Genomic DNA, 20765 nt, shown 5'->3' with positions numbered 1-20765 from the left:
TGATTCTTCTCAGATCTCACCCAACCACCCACCCCTCTTGGCTTCTGAATTATAACTAGACTCAAGTCCCATCAGGCCCAAAAAGGTGAGGAACAAAATATGATCCAGGAATAAGTGTGCCGCACACCAAAAACTGCATGATTATTCCAATTTATACAGACAAAAATCTAGAGAATATATGTGAGAATGGATATTAAGGATGTGGGATTATGGTGAAAGGAAAATGAAGTTGGAGCACAGTGAATTTATTGACATGGGCACACTAAGCAGACATTCTAGATTCAGCTTCAAAGCTCAAGGGATTAGACTGCTCATCCACCCCCCAAAACTCAGAGGACACATCTTTCATCATGACTTTTGAGAAATAAATAGGAGAGAAGAATGCAAGTATCCTTAAAAAGCCCTGTGGTTGATCTTCTCTGTAGGTCAGAAGTTACAGTGGGAAATGCTGCTGCTGACCTGGGAATCCTTAAGTGCAATGGGGATAACTGAATCCTGGGGAGCAGGGGCCAAGTGGCTGCGCTTAATCACCAAAGACAAGGTGTGTGTGGTTGCCACAAGGGACAGAGGCATCAAAGCAGCAATCAGAATAGTCTGACTCACAGACACCTGTGGTTGATTAGAGTCTATTTAAAAGAGAAATAGATAGGCAGTGTACTCAATACTTGATTTTTATAAGTGAAAGAGCTCTAGGTTGAGTGAACAGAAGTCTGTCTTGAATCACTAAAAGACAGAGTCATGTTCCTTCAGTTAATACCCAGGCTTGAGCAGCTTATACACCCAAAACACCTTGAACGATGGGAAGGCCTGGACTTTTGACGAAGGACTCCACCACACTGCCAGTAATTTATACTGTTATTATTTCTCCCAGCTGTTTCCAAAACGACCTATAGCTTTTACAAGAGTGACTATAAGTCAAAGTCAGGATTTTTTAGAGAAACAGACCCACTATGATAGATGATCAATAAATGATAGAGATAGAGAGAGAGAGAGAAAGAGGTTGAGATATAAATGTGTATATATAAGGAGAGAGATTGATTGATATTTGAGGAACAGGTTCATGTGATTCTCAGGGCTGGCAAGTCTACAATCTGTAGGTCAGGCTGGAAAATATGGCAGTCTAGGGTCTCAAAACTGGTAGGTCAGTTGATGGAGGAGCAGGTAGAATTCTGACAAGTTACCTATTCATCTTTTGGAGCAAAATACTTCCTTGAGAAACCTCCATATTTGATTTTAAGGCCTTCAACTCATTGAATGAGGCCCACCAAGATTATGAGGTTCATTTGTTATAATCAAGGTCAATTGATTTAATCACATGTATTTTATTACATCTGGACTAGAATTTGACCAAAAATTGAGCTCTACATTCTAACCAGGAAACCCTGTTCGCATAGTGGTTAAGTGCTCCAGGTGCTAACCAGGAGGTGGCAGTTCCAATCCACCAGGCCCTCCTTGGAAACTCTATTGGGCAGTTCTACTCTGTCCTATAGGGTCGCTATGAGTTGGAATTGACTTGACAGCAGTGGCTTTGGTTTTTGTTTTTTTTTTCTGACAGTCTACCCAAGTTGAAGCAGAAACCATCACACGGTACATTTGTGAAAAGAAAATAATCAGACTTTTGCAGATTATTGGACACTGATTATGCACTCACACTAATTACAGAGAACCCAAAAACCACTATGGTTCACCAGTCAGAGTAGGGGCTTATGGAGATCAGGTAATCGGGCAATTTGGAAAGAATAGTAGAATAAAGTTGTTATAAGTAAGAGCTATATCCACATGATCAGTTTCAGAAGTGAGGACTGTAATTGATATGAGCGTTTCTTCTTTATATTCCTATAATACTCATAAGAATCTGCAAAAGTCTGACATGCTTTTTCCAATTTGAAAATCAGGAAATAGAATGGACTGATTGCTCTTTCAAGCTAGGTTGGAGCTAATGAGTCATCACAGATGGGAAATTCTGCAAAATTTAGGGGTTTCCAGAGATGAGCACAAATAGGGAGATTTGGATTAAATTCAATAGAGTGAATAATTATTAAGTGATATCTAGCACTATTAACCAAAACTTCCCATCTTGTTTGTGACCAGTGCAGAACATTCTATCCACGCATGAGAAGATTGAAACAGGGAGTTGATGGGTAAGTAGATAATTCTGGAGGTAGCACAGTTTAACATGGATGGCTTTTTAAAAGTTTTTTTTTTTTTTTTAAATCAATAGTAAAATTAGATGTGAGCTTCTAATCTAAAACTGGCATAAGTAGAGGACGGGTGTGGTCCTGTGTGGATCGTGTGGCAGAGTCACAAACCCAACATTCTGTTAAATTGCTGATGAACTAATCTGATAAAAGCATTTTCTTTCCAAGCATCTGTGGTGGTTATAACAAACAAAAAGAAAATGTATTATAGACTCTGTAATAAAAGGCAAATTAAACAATATAGTAAAGTAAAAAGGAACTTAATGAACATAAAACACATTTTGTAGTAATTCACCAAGAGAAGAACAAGTAGGTCCCAATGAATCTTTTAGCTGATGTCCTTTCCAATAAACTTAATCTCCTGGGTTAATATTAATTCATGGAGGAGGGTCACATTTCAGCTCCTCAAATGCCTCCTTAACTTGTGAGAGATTTCTCAGGGTGTTACATTAAAGATGGACAATATTTTAATAATGCAGTTTGTACTAAATGAGGGTCAGTAGAGGCAATGTAGGGAAGAATCACAGGACTTCCAGTAATTATGTCATAAGGAGTAAGTTTATAAGATCCAGAAGGAGTGCTTCTGAAATTCAGAAGAACTAAAGGGAGAACTAATTTGTTTTTATACCATTACCTCTTTCCACGAGACCAGAGGACAGTGGGAGGTAAGGGCAATGCAATCTCTGGTATATGGGGCAAACTTGGCACAATTCATGAATAACTTGTCCAGTAAAGTGAGTTCCTAATCACTACAAAGAATCTTGGGTGCTCCCCAAGTGGGTTTTATGTTTTCAAGAAGCTTTTTGCCACAGAAGAGGCAGTAGCCTGTTGGCAAATAAAAGCTTTTACCTAGTGTGAAAATCTGCAAGTCATCACTAAGGTGTATTTGTAACCACTCGAAGGTGGAAGCTGGATAAAGGCCAAATGCTATTAGAGCATAGGCTCAGAGGGCAAAAGATATTGTCCAGGGGAGGTCTTAAAATGTTCCCAGGATTATAACAGGGTCAAATACAACAGTGAGCAGTCACATGCTAGGCTGCTTTAGAAACTTTCCCCACTGGTATTTCTTTAAAACTTCAATCGTTTTGTCTCTCTTTAGATGAATATTCTCATGTAGAGTTCTCATCATAGGGACATGGGAAATTTAGGAAGAAGGATTTTGACATTGGGTCCTCACGATAGCTTAGTGTCAGGAATTTGATAACAGCCTGACTTTTTGTCTCACCTTCTTTAGATGGAGCCAGTTGCTGATGTTTTAAATGCTGTTCTTCGTGGGTGTGAACGTATCAGCAGTTTCACGTGGACAGGTCTCTATTGCTTCTTCCCAAAGCCTCTCTGTATCCTCTTTTGCTGTAGCAGCATCAATAATTTTGGCAGCAGCTTTTTTGTAGCTAAATTGTTTTTTCTAATTTTCTCAGTTTGGGGCTCTCCCTTTGGCTGCTGTGCTTGTGTATTCACTAAGCAGTAAGACATCTAATAGGTCTGCTACTAAAGCCTCATTTTTGTAATTTTACTAGAGGAAGTTGAAAATTTCTTTGTTTCATAACATTTCAAAATTATGTGTAATTTTATATTCATATCTTGAATTTGTAAAAATAGTTACAGACTTCTCTTTAGCTAATTTATGTGTTTGGGTAAGAGCAGTAAGTACGGTGTCTTGAGCCGAAGTAATTGGGGAGAGTGACTTGCTTTTAAGGACTCTGGTATAAGTTGTAACAATGTAGCCAGTCTGATAGTGAGAACTAGAAGTTTATTTTGAATACAAAACATCTACAAATAATGTCATATCAGGGTTTGCCAAAACCGGGTTTTTTTGTTTTGTTTTTTTAATTACTCCCATGAGGCAGAAGCTGCTCAGTCAAGTCCAGACAGCTATATTGTGGGAAAGACAGTCATCTTTATCAGCTATAGGGAGAGGCATAAAAAAAATAGGGAGAGGCATAGCCAGGTGTAAAGTGTCTACCGTATGTAACCTAATATTAGCATCTGCCAGAAGGAGCACTTCATAAGAAGCGAGTCTGCTAGCAGATATAAAAAAAAAAAAATTTTTTTTTTTTGGAGGGTTAAAGCAGAATTAAGCAATGGAGAATCAGCATGGGGTACATACATTTAAAAGATTTCTCAAGACTATATCCGCAGTGTTTTCTACTAACTTTGCTGTAGTAGCCACTACCCTAAGACATGGGGTGTAGCCCCTGGTTACAGGATCCAGCTGTAGGCTATAATTACCCACAGGTCTACTTTCTCCCATGTGCTTCAGAATAAAAACACTTAATACATGACTAGAAACTTTGTGTACAAGCAGTGTGAAATCTAACCGCTGGTTAGGAAATCTTAAAGCAGGTGTTTTAATCAAAGCTTCTTTTTTACTTATCACCTCTTGATCCTTGGGCATAAGATAGAATGGATCAGGTTTAGAGGGTTTTCATTATTTATGTAGTGTTTGTGTCATTAAAGAATAATTAGGAATCTGAGCTTGACAATAACTATAAAGACCTAGACATCTCCTTAATTGTTTATTCAACAGAACAAAACACTGCCTGTTCCTGGGTCACCTTACAACCGTCAGCATTTTTGAGTCCATCACTGTGGCCACTGTGCCGGTTCATCTCACCAAGGGTCCTCCAACGCTCATTGGCCCTCTTCTTTGCAAAACATGATGTTCTCCTCCAAAACTGTTCCTTCTGGATGACATGTCCAAAGCAAGTGAGTCAGACAATGTTCTCTTGTGATTCATAAAGTTTTCTAAGTCTAATTTTTGGAAGTAGATCAATAGCCCTTTTTTCGTAGTCTGTCTTAGTCTGGAAGTTCTGTTGAAACCTGTCCACCAGGGGGCCATGCTGATATTTGAAATGCTGCTGGCATGCTTCAAGGATCATAACAACGTGAAAGCCGCCATGGTATGACAAACGGACAGATGTGTTGTAGATTTGGATATTAAGTATGGCTTAAGGACATGTGAATAGTTGCCAAGTTGACATGGGGTGGATTGTGATGGTTAATTTTATGTGTCAACTTGGTTAGGATATGCCCATAAAAACAAATGAAACCCCTTGCTGTTGAGTTGATTTTGACTCATAGTGGCCCTATAAGACAGAGTAGGAGTGCACCATACAGTGTCCAAGGAGTCACTGGTGGATTCAAACTGCCGCCGTTTTGGTTAGCAGCCTAATGCTTAACAACTGTGCCACTGGGGCTCAGGCTAGGCCATAATACTCAGCCACTGAATCAAACACTAATCTGGGTGTTGTGAAGTTATTTTCAGTGATGGCTAACATCTTCAGTTTACTCTTGATAATATAGGTGGGTCTCATCCAATCAGTTGAAGGTCTTATGAGAAAAAGCTGAGGTTTCCCAGAGAAGAAGAAATTATACATCAGACTGAAATATCAACTCCTGCCTGAGGTTCCATCCTGTCCACATTCCCCATTCATTTTAGACTTACATCCACTCCAAACCCCCATAACTGCCCACCTTGGTAGAGTAGAAAGCACACACCAGAATAAAAGCAAATAAACTGTGACATTTGCCTGGAGTAATACGGCTGCTTTAGGGTTTGAGGCCCCACCCCATCTTGCCTTTCTTCTGGTGTCCCTAATCTACTTTTTAGGACCTGTAACTAAGTGTAATTAAGGAAAGATCCTTCTCTGTGGTTAAACTGGAAGAAAGTCAATAAACTGTTTCCCAGGGGCTGTCAAAACCTCCCTGCCAGTTGGCCTCCGGAAATACATCTTCGTTGATAAGGAGGTAAAAAGAATATCTCAGGAAAAGGCCTTTGTTCTGACAGTTATCTGAATCCCCCAGGCAACCATGTACAAGAAAGTTTTCTCTTCAGCCAGCTGTTTCAAAGGAACTCTGTAACCCTCACAGTAAACCAGCCTTATGCTAAGTTTCTAATGTCCAATTGCAATAGTTCATCTTAGGTTCTTTTTCTCATCTGTTAAAAAGTCTGTGCAGGGAAGTCCCCGGGAGGCAGTGACTGGTCTTGGAGCAGAAAGAGCAGCGTCCGAGCCGGGGAACCGTCCCACAGGGATTTGGACTGGACGCAGTTTCCCAGTGATGGCTCGGAGACAACAATCCATATCAAACCACTTAAAGAAGCAGACCATGACAGCTTCTCCAACCCCCCAAACAAAAGAATCAAAATCTTTCCCAAATGAAGATACAATCTTGGAATTATCAGATACAGAATATAAAAAACTAATTTACAGAATGCCTAATGATATCACAAATGAAATTAGGATAACTGCAGAAAAAGCCAAGGAACACACTGATAAAATTGTTGAAGAACTCAAAAAGATTATTCAAGAACATACTGGAAAAATTAACAAGTTGCAAGAATCCATAGAGAGACAACATGTAGAAATCCAAAAGATTAACAATAAAATTACAGAATTAGACAACGCACTAGGAAGTCAGAGGAGCAGACTCGAGCAATTAGAATGCAGACTGGGACATCTGGAGGACCAGGGAATCGACACCAATATAGCTGAAAAAAAATCAGATAAAAGAATGAAAAAAAATGAAGAAACCCTAAGAATTATGTGGGACTCTATCAAGAAGGATAACCTGCGGGTGATTGGAGTCCCAGAACAGGGAGCGGGGACAGAAAACACAGAGAAAATAGTTGAAGAACTCCTGACACAAAACTTCCCTGACATCATGAAAGACGAAAGGATATCTATCCAAGATGCTCATCGAACCCCATTTAAGATTGATCCAAAAAGAAAAACACCAAGACATATTATCATCAAACTCACCAAAACCAAAGATAAACAGAAAATTTTAAAAGCAGCCAGGGAGAAAAGAAAGGTTTCCTTCAAGGGAGAATCAATAAGAATATGTTCTGACTACTCAGCAGAAACCATGCAGGCAAGAAGGGAATGGGACGACATATACAGAGCACTGAAGGAGCAAAACTGCCAGCCAAGGATCATATATCCAGCAAAACTCTCTCTGAAATATGAAGGCGAAATTAAGATATTTACAGACAAACACAAGTTTAGAGAATTTGCAAAAACCAAACCAAAGCTACAAGAAATACTAAAGGATATTGTTTGGTCAGAGAACCAATAATATCAGATATCAGCACAACACAAGGTCACAAAACAGAACATCCTGATATCAACTCAAATAGGGAAATCACAAAAACAAACAAATTAAGATTAATTAAAAAAAAATACACATAACAGGGAATCATGGAAGTCAATATGTAAAAGATCACAATAATCAAAAAGAGGGACTAAATACAGGAGGCATTGAACTGCCATATGGAGAGTGATACAAGGCGATATAGAACAATACAAGTTAGGTTTTTACTTAGAAAAATAGGGGTAAATAATAAGGTAACCACAAAAAGGTATAACAATTCTATAACTCAGGATAAAAACCAAGAAAAACGTAACGACTCAACTAACATAAAGTCAAGCACTATGAAAATGAGAATCTCACAATTTACTAAGAAAAACGCCTCAGCACAAACAAGTATGTGGAAAAATGAAATTGTCAACAACACACATGAAAAGGCATCAAAATGACAGCACTAAAAACTTATTTATCTATAATTACCCTGAATGTAAATGGACTAAATGCACCAATAAAGAGACAGAGAGTCACAGACTGGATAAAGAAACACGATCCATCTATATGCTGCCTACAAGAGACACACCTTAGACTTAGAGACACAAACAAACTAAAACTCAAAGGATGGAAAAAAGTATATCAAGCAAACAATAAGCAAAAAAGAAGAGGAGTAGCAATATTAATTTCTGACAAAATAGACTTTAGACTTAAATCCACCACAAAGGATAAAGAAGGACACTAGCTAATGATAAAAGGGACAATTGATCAGGAAGACATAACCATATTAAATATTTATGCACCCAATGACAGGGCTGCAAGATACATAAATCAAATTTTAACAGAATTGAAAAGCGAGATAGATACCTCCACAATTATAGTAGGAGACTTCAACACACCACTTTCGGAGAAGGACAGGACATCCAGTAAGAAGCTCAACAGAGACACAGAAGATCTAATTACAACAATCAACCAACGTGACCTCATTGACTTATACAGAACTCTCCACCCAACTGCTGCAAAATATACTTTTTTTTCTAGCGCACATGGAACATTCTCTAGAATAGACCACATATTAGGTCATAAAACAAACCTTTGCAGAGTCCAAAACATCGAAATATTACAAAGCATCTTCTCAGACCACAAGGCAATAAAACTAGAAATCAATAACAGAAAAACTAGGGAAAAGAAATCAAATACTTGGAAAATGAACAACACCCTCCTGAAAAAAGACTGGGTTATAGAAGACATCAAGGAGGGAATAAGGAAATTCATAGAAAGCAACGAGAATGAAAATACTTCCTATCAAAACCTCTGGGACACAGCAAAAGCAGTGCTCAGAGGCCAATTCATATCGATAAATGCACACATACAAAAAGAAGAAAGAGCCAAAAGCAGAGAACTGTCCCTACAACTAGAACAAATAGAAAGTGAGCAACAAAAGAATCCATCAGGCACCAGAAGAAAACAAATAATAAAAATTAGAGCTGAACTAAATGAATTAGAGAACAGAAAAACAATTGAAAGAATTAACAAAGCCAAAAGCTGGTTCTTTGAAAAAATTAACAAAATTGATAAACCATTGGCTAGACTGACTAAAGAAATACAGGAAAGGAAACAAATAACCCGAATAAGAAATGAGAAGGACCACATCACAACAGAACCAAATGAAATTAAAAGAATCATTTCAGATTATTATGAAAAATTGTACTCTAACAAATTTGAAAACCTAGAAGAAATGGATGAATTCCTGGAAAAACACTACCTACCTAAACTAACACATTCACAAGTAGAACAACTAAATAGACCCATAACAAAAAAAGAGATTGAAACGGTCATCAAAAAACTCCCAACAAAAAAAAAGCCCTGGCCCGGACGGCTTCACTGCAGAGTTCTACCAAACTTTCAGAGAAGAGTTAACACCACTACTACTGAAGGTATTCCAAAGCATAGAAAATGACGGAATACTACCCAACTCACTCTATGAAGTCACCATCTCCCTGATACCAAAACCAGGTAAAGACATTACAAAAAAAGAAAATTATAGACCTATATCCCTCATGAACATTGATGCAAAAATCCTCAACAAAATTCTAGCCAATAGAATCCAACAACACATCAAAAAAATAATTCACCCTGATCAAGTGGGATTTATACCAGGTATGCAAGGCTGGTTTAATATCAGAAAAACCATTAATGTAATCCATCACATAAATAAAACAAAAGACAAAAACCACATGATCTTATCAATTGATGCAGAAAAGGCATTTGACAAAGTCCAACACCCATTCATGATAAAAACTCTTACCAAAATAGGAATTGAAGGAAAATTCCTCAACATAATAAAGGGCATCTATGCAAAGCCAACAGCCAATATCACTCTAAATGGAGAGAACCTGAAAGCATTTCCCTTGAGAACGGGAACCAGACAAGGATGCCCTTTATCACCGCTCTTATTCAACATCTTGTTGGAAGTCTTAGCCAGGGCAATTAGGCTAGACAAAGAAATAAAAGGTATCCGGATGGCAAGGAAGAAGTAAAGTTATCACTATTTGCAGATGACATGATTATATACACAGAAAACCCTAAGGAATCCTCCAGAAAACTACTGAAACTAATAGAAGAGTTTGGCAGAGTCTCAGGTTATAAAATAAACATACAAAAATCACTTGGATTCCTCTACATCAACAAAAAGAACACCGAAGAGGAAATAACCAAATCAATACCCTTCGCAGTAGCCCCCAAGAAGATAAGATACTTAGGAATAAATCTTACCAAGGATGTAAAAGACCTATACAAAGAAAACTACAAAGCTCTACTACAAGAAATTCAAAAGGACATACTTAAGTGGAAAAACATACCCTGCTCATGGATAGGAAGACTTAACATAGTAAAAATGTCTATTCTACCAAAAGCCATCTATACATTTAACGCACTTCCGATCCAAATTCCAATGTCATATTTTAAGGGGATAGAGAAACAAATCACCAATTTCATATGGAAGGGAAAGAAGCCCCGGATAAGCAAAGCACTACTGAAAAAGAAGAAGAAAGTGGGAGGCCTCACCTTACCTGACTTCAGAACCTATTATACAGCCCCAATAGTCAAAACAGCCTGGTATTGGTACAACAACAGACACATAGACCAATGGAACAGAATTGAGAACCCAGACATAGATCCATCCACGTATGAGCAGCTGATATTTGACAAAGGACCAGTGTCAATTAACTGGGGAAAAGATAGCCTTTTTAACAAATGGTGCTGGCATAACTGGATATCCATTTGCAAAAAAATGAAACAGGACCCATACCTCACACCATGCACAAAAACTAACTCCAAGTGGATCAAAGACCTAAACATAAAGACTAAAACGATAAAGATCATGGAAGAAAAAATTGGGACAACCCTAGGAGCCCTAATACAAGGTATAAACAGAATACAAAACATTACCAAAAATGATGAAGAGAAACCCGATAACTGGGAGCTCCTAAAAATCAAACACCTATGCTCATCTAAAGACTTCACCAAAAGAGTAAAAAGACCACCTACAGATTGGGAAAGAATTTTCGGCTATGACATCTCCGACCAGCGCCTGATCTCTAAAATCTACATGATTCTGTCAAAACTCAACCACAAAAAGACAAACAACCCAATCAAGAAGTAGGCAAAGGATATGAACACACATTTCACTAAAGAAGATATTCAGGCAGCCAACAGATACATGAGAAAATGCTCTCGATCATTAGCCATTAGAGAAATGCAAATTAAAACTACGATGAGATTCCATCTCACACCAGCGAGGCTGGCATTAATCCAAAAAACACAAAATAATAAATGTTGGAGATGCTGCGGAGAGATTGGAACTCTCATACACTGCTGGTGGGAATGTAAAATGGTACAACCACTTTGGAAATCTATCTGGCGTTATCTTAAACAGTTAGAAATAGAACTAGCATACAACCCAGAAATCCCACTCCTAGGAATATACCCTAGAGATACAGGAGCCTTCATAGAAACAGATACATGCACACCCATGTTTATTGCAGCTCTGTTTACAATAGCAAAAAGTTGGAAGCAACCAAGGTGTCCATCGACGGATGAATGGGTAAATAAATTGTGGTATATTCACACAATGGAATACTACGCATCGATAAAGAACAGTAACGAATCTCTGAAACATTTCATAACATGGAGGAACCTGGAAGGCATTATGCTGAGCGAAATGAGTCAGAGGCAAAAGGACAAATATTGTATAAGACCACTATTATAAGATCTTGAGAAATAGTAAACCTGAGAAGAACACATACTTTTGTGGTTACGAGGGGGGGAGGGAGGGAGGGTGGGAGAGGGTTTTTTATTGATTAATCAGTAGATAAGAACTGCTTTAGGTGAAGGGAAAGACAACACTCAATACATGGAAGGTCAGCTCAGTTGGACTGGACCAAAAGCAAAGAAGTTTCCGGAATAAACTGAATGCTTCAAAGGTCAGCGGAGCAAGGGCGGGGGGTTGGGGACTATGGCTTAAGGGGACTTCTAAGTCAATTAGCATAATAAACTCTATTATGAAAACATTCTGCATCCCACTTTGAAGTGTGGCGTCTGGGGTCTTAAATGCTAACAAGCGGCCATCTAAGATGCATCAATTGGTCTCAACCCATCTGGAACAAAGGAAAATGAAGAACACCAAGGCCACACGACAACTAAGAGCCCAAGAGACAGAAAGGGCCACATGAACCAAAGACCTACATCATCCTGAGACCAGAAGAACTAGTTGGTGCCCGGCCACAATCGATGACTGCCCTGACAGGGAGCACAGCAGAGGACCCCTGAGGGAACAGGAGATCAGTGGGATGCAGACCCCAAATTCTCATAAAAAGACCAAACTTAATGGTCTGACTGAGACTGGAGGAATCCCGGCGGCCATGCTCCCCAGACCTTCAGTTGACACAGGACAGGAACCATCCCTGAAGACAACTCATCAGAAATGAAAGGGACTGGTCAGCGGGTGGGAGAGAGACGCTGATGAAGAGTGAGTTAATTATATCAGGTGGACACTTGAGATTGTGTTGGCAACTCTTGTCTGGAGGGGGGATGGGAGGATAGAGAGAGAGGGAAGCAGGCAAAATTGTCAAGAAAGGAGAGACTGAAAGGGCTGACTCAAGAGGGGGAGAGCAAGTGGGAGTAGGGAGTGAGATGTATGTAAACTTATATGTGACAGACTGATTGGATTTGTAAACGTTCACTTGAAGCTTAATAAACGTTATTAAAAAAAAAAAAAAGTCTGTGCAGCTTTGCAATTTTGGGAGCATTTGTTTCACTCTGTATAAGATCAGACATATTCCTGGTCTGGACTGGTTTGAAGGTTCAGTAAATCTCTGCTTTACCTTCAACAAAGCATATGTTGTACTCTTTGATGTTTATATTGTGTCAGAAGTGGGATTTTGATGACGCATTGCCTTTCCGGTCTCTGGACACCAATAACATGGGCTTCTGGTCAACCAGTGATGTTGCTTTGGCTTGCCACCTCCTCAGATTCCAGGGGGTGTCCTCAGGTAATCCCTCTCAAAATCAAGGCTCTGCACCCTTGTGTTGAATCTATTCAAGACTTATCATTGGATTTCCTTTCTCCTGTACTTTAATATTCAGTTCACTCTGAACGTTTTGACAATTTCATTGTGAAATTAAGCATTGTGAATCTGTTACATAGCAACAAACCCCTGATAAAACTCTGGTCTAATCCTGGGAAAGCTAGAAGTTCAGCTCACTAAGCTTGGACAAGCTCTTTCTTTTCAAGTGCACATTTAAGGACCCCAAATGGGGTATTTGTTTGAGCTCATGATCCACAAGAATCTCTAAGGAGATGATAGTCAATTCCAACTTGCAGGAGGAGGTGACTGTTCCTGCCTGCTTTGTAAGGTGAATGGCTACTTTGAGGATCTTTTGAACTTTCTACTTTTGCTTTCTCTGACTTTTTTTTTTTTTTCTTTTTTGCCAGCACTTGTATGTTAATAGTTCTAGCAAGAATGCCTCTTTTGATTAGTTTGTTTGTTTGTAAGGTCCTTGTTGAAAGTTATTAGTCTGGATTTCCCCCCTAGTGGGACACTGGTTTGGTGTTCATGTTCAAAAATACTACAAGCTAAATACCTGTTAAAAAACCTGTTGCTGTCGAGTCGATTCCAACTCATAGCGACCCTATAGGACACGGTAGAAGTGCCCCCATAGAGTTTCCAAGGAGCGCCTGGTGGATTTGAACCACCAACCTTTTGGTTAGTAGCCGTAGCACTTAACCATTATGCCACTAGGGTTTCCAAAGCTTAATACACTTGAAGTAAATTTGAATATCACTGTTCACTTTGATAAAACGAGTTTTATCTAAAATCTGGTTTTCTGTTGAATTGGATAGACCTTACCCAAGAATTGCAGCATATGTTTTAATAAGTTTACTTGTTTTGTCTTGTAGTTTACAAGTCTGATTTTTTAGCTGACCTTAAAAACCTTTTGCTGCCAAGTCGATTCCAACTGATATAGATAGGTAAATTTATGAATATTTTGTCTTTTTTGTGGCTTTTTTTTTTTTTGGTCTTGTCTCAAGAAGCTGTGACTAGTAGTTGTTATTTTTTTTTTTTTCCGTATGAGGCAGCATTTTAATATTAAAAGAACTAATTATTATGCCTGAGCTTCTAATAGCTACTTTAAGAAACTTTGACATAAATTAATAGATTTGTAACAAGCACCAAAAAAAAGACAAGCTATTCTAACCAGTTTCTCTAAAGCATGCTATAAAGCAGTCAGAAAGACAGTTATGAAAATAATCTCCTACTTCCAGATGGTATTATAAATTAGATTTCAATATTTCTTCAAAGAACACACTCTAATATGTTTAATAATAAATACACATTTATAAAAGTTTAATTGTACAAATACTTCCAGGATTAATGAACATGAATTTGTTCTAACAAAGATTTTTATGTTCTGTACTATATCAGTTTTAAAGGCAAAACCTTCCTGAGTAACTTAAGCTAAGTGTTATATGAAATATGTTTTCTTTAAGAAAAGAGATAAATTTGAAGACCTTTAAATAACTTACGGATGTTAAATTGACTTAATATCCAAGTTTATACTCTTGCTTTTTATGCCAAAGGAAAAGATAGATAGATAGATAGATAGATAGATAGATAGATAGATAGATAGATAGATAGATAGATAGATAGATAGATAGATGATAGATAGATAGATAGATAGATAGATAGATAGATAGATAGATAGATAGATAGATAGATAGATAGATATGCCTGCTGATAAATATATTCATTATTGCCATTTAAAAGATTATACAAAAAAAAAAGTTTAAAGGTGTATAAAAAAAGGAATTTATTTAATATACTCAGTTTTTATCTACCTGGCTAAAATTCGATTAGTTCATTTATAATATTTTTAAGAACTTTTAATATCAAATACTGTATGAAGCTCAGAATTGGGTTTCTCACTGGTAAAATCAAACTTTCTTTGATTACTGAGTTGAAGAGTTATTCTTTTGTGTATTCTGGCTCAAAACAAGAATTTGGTCTCTCATTAGAATAAGACTCCTAAAAAAAAAAAAAAAAAGACTCCTAGGTTGAAAAAAAGCTGCATGGGAAGAAATGGCATCCTGAAACTTGAGATGGGGACATATGGGCAGATAATCAGGGAGCCATTTCACTCCCATCTGAAGAGATTACTCCATCTTTGTCTGCTAAACCACCCTCTGCAGCAAAACTGTTACTCCATTACCCCCATTTGATGAGATTAGCCCAGCTGTGTCTGAAGAGCCTTTGTCTGAGTCATTGCCTTGGGCATCACCTGAGGCAGATGCCTTACAATACTATGCTGATTGTTCTGAAAACACCTGGGCCACAACCTATTTTGGCTTCTAGACCTATAAGTAAACTTAAGTACCAAAGAGCCCCCAAAAGTGAATTACATAGTGTGACCCAGGAGAATGTATGCTACACTCCAAAAGAACTGCTAATCTTTTTTAATATATACAAACAGAAGCCTGGGGAATACGTATGGAAATTGCTATTAATGATGTGGAAAAATGGTGCAAGGAACATAAACATGGATCAGTCTGAGTTTGATATGGATCCACTAAGCACAGATTCTTCATTCAGTGTTTCAGCTCCAGAGGTTAGGAAAGGATCTAATAATTTATTTTGTTGGGTCACTGAAGCATGAATTATGTGGTGGCCTACAGTAAATCAAGTTGAAGTACCAGACCTGCTTTGGTATACAGTAGAAGAAAGTACCCAACAGCTTAGAGAAACTGGCCTGTTAGAGTAGATTTATCAAGTTATACCCAGAGACTCACAGACGAGTGCCCAGAGGACTAGGAGTTTCTCCAGGCAAGAACCTGGGTCCAAAGGATGTACTCTACTCCTGGTGCTTCTTACTTGGTGGAATGAAGTCCCCACTTTCAGCTTGATTCCCTTTCCTTTCATCTCTTGTAAGATAAAAGGTGGTGCAGGCCATCCCCAACGGAAACTCACTTTACTTTGAGTCAGGGATGTGACCTTAGTAAGACTGTTACAATCCCACCCTAATCCTCTTTAACATCATGAAATGGATGTTAAACAACCACAGAATACTGTGAATCATAACCTGACCAAGTTGATGCATATTTTTGGGGAACACAATTTGAGCCATGATATCACCAAAGGGATCCAATAGTTAAGCATCCAAATAGGGTTTGCTCTGATAAGGCCTCTTTAGCACTGAGGGCCAAAGCGATAGACAAGATAAGGTTCTTTTAAAGCAAAGAAGGGCTTAATGCTAGAGCCTGTAGAAGGAAACTTAGCTTGATGCCACAGTTCAGGGTACATTGCAAGTGGGGCTGTGTAACCAACTAAGTTTTTAGATACCTGAATCTATAAACAATGTCCGTGGAAGCTGCAGTCAAGAAATCAAATGACTCATTGCATTGGGCAAATTGACTTCAAAAGACCTCTTTAAAGTGTTAAAGAGCAAAAATGTTAATTTGGCGACTAAGGTGCTCCTGACTCAAATCATGGTATTTTCAATCACCTCATATACATGCTGGACAATGAATAAGGAAGACCAAAAAAGAATTGATACCTTTGAATTACAGTGTCGGCAAAAAATTTTTAATACACCATGGACCGCCAGAAGAACAAATGTTTCTTAGAAGAATTACAGCTAGAATGCTCCTTAGAAGTGAGGATGGTGAGGCTTTGTCTTACATACTTTGGACATGTTTTTAGGAGAGACCAGTCCCTGGAAAAGGACATCTTGCTTGCTAGAGGGTCAGTAAAAAAGAAGAAAACCCTCAAGGATGTGGATTGATAAAGTGGTGCAACAATGGGCTCAAACATAACAATGGTTGTGAGGATGGCACAGGACTGGGCAGGAATTTTTTTCTGATGTATATAAGTTCACTGTGAATCAGAACTGCCTCCACGGCATCTGACAAAACATAGCATCATGCTTCCCTATGTGAAATTCTATTCCACTTTAATTTATGACATCAGAAGATAGCTCAGCTTCCCAAATTCTGTATCTACTTTATCACAAAATCCTGTAATTCTTTTTGAGAGCAGAGTAGATGCTCTTTTGATGTAATCAGACCTTAAGTGCAGTCAGAATCTGGTTTCGATCTCAGGGCTGAAAGGCAAAGATTCACATAGAGAAAGGGAATCTGTTACAAAGGTAGCACCAGCAAAGCCCTAAGGCGTATGTCTAGATGTGTGAGAGCTTCGGATGGGCCCTCTGTGGCACGTGGAAATGTCTTTCTGTGGTGATGCATATATGTCTTCACTATTGGCGAAACCATTTTGTCATTCAGGTACATGCTGTACATTCAGAATTTAGAATGTGAGTCATACTCCACCACGCATAGTGCCAGGCAGCTAATAGCTCCTTTTCTTTTTCAGGCTTAACAGATTCATTGAATTTTCTGTTTACTGAAGTTCTAAAGGTTACAAAGAAAAAAGAAAAAAAATAAAGAAATAAACGTTAAAATTTTTGGTTCTAAATTCTGTATTACATATTGCAGTGCTCAGCTTAAATGGATTCAGTTTTAGTCCTAGTACTTTATTTCTCAGGTCTGTTTCTCCTTTTACTCTGGACACAGTGGATGAAAAAACGAAGTGCCCACCTGGGCCTCCTTCCTTAATTCTTGCAATGTATTTCAGATAAATGCTAAGGATAACAGCAAATCCCTATATGTGGTAAGTCTGCTTTATTCTTGCAACTAGTTTGCAGTAGTTAAGTAAGGCTCTTTACATCTTTAATTAATTTTCATTCTTCAGGCCAAATTTTAAAGGACATAATTTTAAAATAACATATTGGTTTTTACAATTACAGAAGAAGCAGAGAGATACTTTCAGATATAAAGTACAGTATACATGCATGAGTCATTTTTTTTTTAGTGTTAAAATCAATTGAAAGTGAAAAAAGTAGTGATTAGTCATTTCTATTAGAACTTCAGTTCCTTTTTCTAAGATTATGCTGTGATAAAGGGACATTGATATTCACAGATAATGTTCATGTGTGCGGTCCCCACAGAGAAGCGTCCCTAGGTAGCCACATGTGGTTAAGTCAAACCTTGGGTCTTCCAGAGGACAATGAAAGGTGTGAGAGCTGGACCTCAACGGGACTGCCTTGTTTCTTCAGGTTTTGCAAGTTTCCCACTTTCGACAAGGGGTAGTCATACCACTTTTCTATTGCTTTTATTTTAGTGCAAAATATCTGTCTTCCTTCTCTGATAGGTTTCTGCCTTATACAGATTCCAGCTTTAGCGAGTTTTTCTGTATTTGATGAACAAGTGAGGGAGTACACATTGCTGTCCAGTCAATTCCTACATGTAGCGACCCTATAGGACGGATTAGAACTGCCCCATAATGTTTCCAAGGGGCACCTGTTGGATTCAAATTGCTGACATTTTGGTTAGCAGCTGAGCTCTTAACCACTGTGCCAGCGGGGCTCCAATGAGTTTAATTTTCTTTCATCACTGAACTCAGAAAAGCTGGTGTCTCAACCCAGATGACCCCCTTGATCACCAGTGTTGATTGGTTGCCCAGTCACTGCACCTTGAAATTCCTTCTTGGCCTTGGTGTTAGACAGACCAGGGTAGAAATCTTAGCTCTGCCACATATCTACTCCATGACATCTGTGCAGATTTCTTACTAGCTTCATAAGTTAATTCTTACAGCATTAAAATCCAGTTGCTGTACAGTCAGTTCCAACTCATGGCGACACCACATGTTTCAGAGTAGAGCTGTGCTCCACAGGGTTTTCAGTGACTGTAATCTTATTCCTTACCTCCCAGATTCATTACCTGTATATATCATTCATTCCAGAAATACTGAATAGCTCTTTTCTGCCAGGCACTATACTGGGTGCTAGGGATACAGTGATGAGCATAAATAGATATGACCCTTGATACAGGGTACAGACAGGGAACAGACTGGGAAAACTGATATTTATTAATTCACCACAGAAATAAACAATGATAACAAGGAATTACATAAAGGATTATATTGCACTGAGAACTGGTAATCAGGACAACCTGCTAAGGAGAAAACAGAAATGGAACATCAAAAAGATGTGTATGGAAATGCTCATAACAGCATTATTCTTAAGACCCTCAAGCTAGAAGCAACCCAAATGCCCATAACAATATAATGGAAAAAATAAATTGTCGAATAATTATGAAATGCAACTCTACACCAAAAGTATAACCTAATACTGCCATTTACAACAACATGCATGAATCTTGTAAACATACTAGTAAGTGAAAATGCTAGATACTAAAAACTGCATACTGTATAATTCCATTTATATAAAGTTCACAAAGAAGCAAAACACATTTTGGCATCGTAGTGGATATAATTGGGGAGGGATTCAAATAAGTGGGGGCGAGATTTGGGGGTTTTCAAGTCTTGGCAAAATTCTTTTTCTTGACTTCTGTGTTCATTATATAGAATGTTCACTTTTTGATAATTCATTGAGCTATACTTTTAGGACAAGTACAACTTTATGCATATTATGATTTTATGAAAAAGGGCACTGAAAAAAAAAAACAGTTCAAATGCACAACCCTGGCCAAGCTGAAGTTTGCATTACCCTGTGACTGTGGAGGCTTCACTTTGATGCCCTCCTGCCATCCATTTGGACAGTGATGGGAAATCTCTTCAATATGGAAAATCACCGAACTGGGAGTGGGGAATCCGGATTCTGGGGAAAGGCCTTGTATTGATCTTTGGTGACACTCCATCTCTCTGAGTCACCAATTGTTTATTCTTAAAAATAAGCAAAGATCAGACTATTGGATCTGAGATCCCTTCTGTCTCTAAAATATCTACAGTTCCCTCATTCTGTAAAATGAGAAGGGCCAGGCAGGAACCTCAGCAGAAGGAAAGAGGAGCAGAGCAGAGACACCCATCTGTCCGGAATAAAATGATTGCACTAGAGAGACCAGTGGAGGTTACGTCACCCAAGAAAGGTAATGTGATTGTTTTACAATCCAGAGCTCTGTGAGTCAAGCAGCTAAATCCCTGCTTCCCTTTGTCCTGGATAAAGGACCCCAGGAAACCAGGGCTCACACCAGTTCTAAAGGTTACAAATTCAAACATTTCTGACCTCCGATTTTAATCAGCTAGTGCTGCAACTATTAACTCAGTTATTGTTTATTTTGAAAGTCACTGCTTAGGATGAATCACGAAATACTGCATCATAGTTCACACTCAGTAAATGGTGACCTGCTGGAACTGAATGTTCAGTGTTCCGTGCTCAGACTGTGTGTCCTTGGACAAGGCACAGAATGTCCTCATCTCTAAAGGGGAATCATTTTAGCACAGGCATAGGTCATAGAGAAAATCAAAAGAGATATTATGGGTGTGAAAATCCTCTCTAAATTGCTAGTCTGTATTGTAAACCTGAGATGTAAGATATTTTGAATCGACAAAGTGATTTTCCCCTAATAGAAGTTCTTAAAACAACTACACTGATAAGTATCAAGCAAATGTGATAGTATCTTCACAAAAGACATCTTTGTACAAGCATTGCCATGAGTGCTATAGTAACGTATATCAATCCAGTTGTATTTAGATCTTCATGACCACTAAGTGTCATCCCCCATTTAGTTCTGTGGTATGTGCACATTGTGTTGATTCCATGCTGTGTGTCTGATTAATGAATTTCCTGCTCCCATTTGACACCAAAGCACACAGTGCTGTTCCTCCTATCATCTCCCTTCTTTGCTCTGCAATAGGTTCATTCCAGTTTTTCTGACAAGGACAGACCAAAAAAGCAACAGAAGCATCTGTGTGAGGAGGTAACTGATAGGTGGGGAAACCATAGACTCTTAATCCCTTCCCACTAAATTCCTCTGAGACTGGCTCTTCCCTCTGTTATGCTGAGCACACTTCATCTCTACAGTGATGGAGGGGGAGACACCGTATCTTGGGCACCTATGGCCCTGTTATCTCTGGA

The sequence above is a fragment of the Elephas maximus genome, chromosome 16, assembly GCF_024166365.1.
Source record: "Elephas maximus indicus isolate mEleMax1 chromosome 16, mEleMax1 primary haplotype, whole genome shotgun sequence".
NCBI classification, from domain to species: Eukaryota; Metazoa; Chordata; class Mammalia; order Proboscidea; family Elephantidae; genus Elephas; species Elephas maximus.
This window is presented reverse-complemented; position numbering follows the sequence as displayed.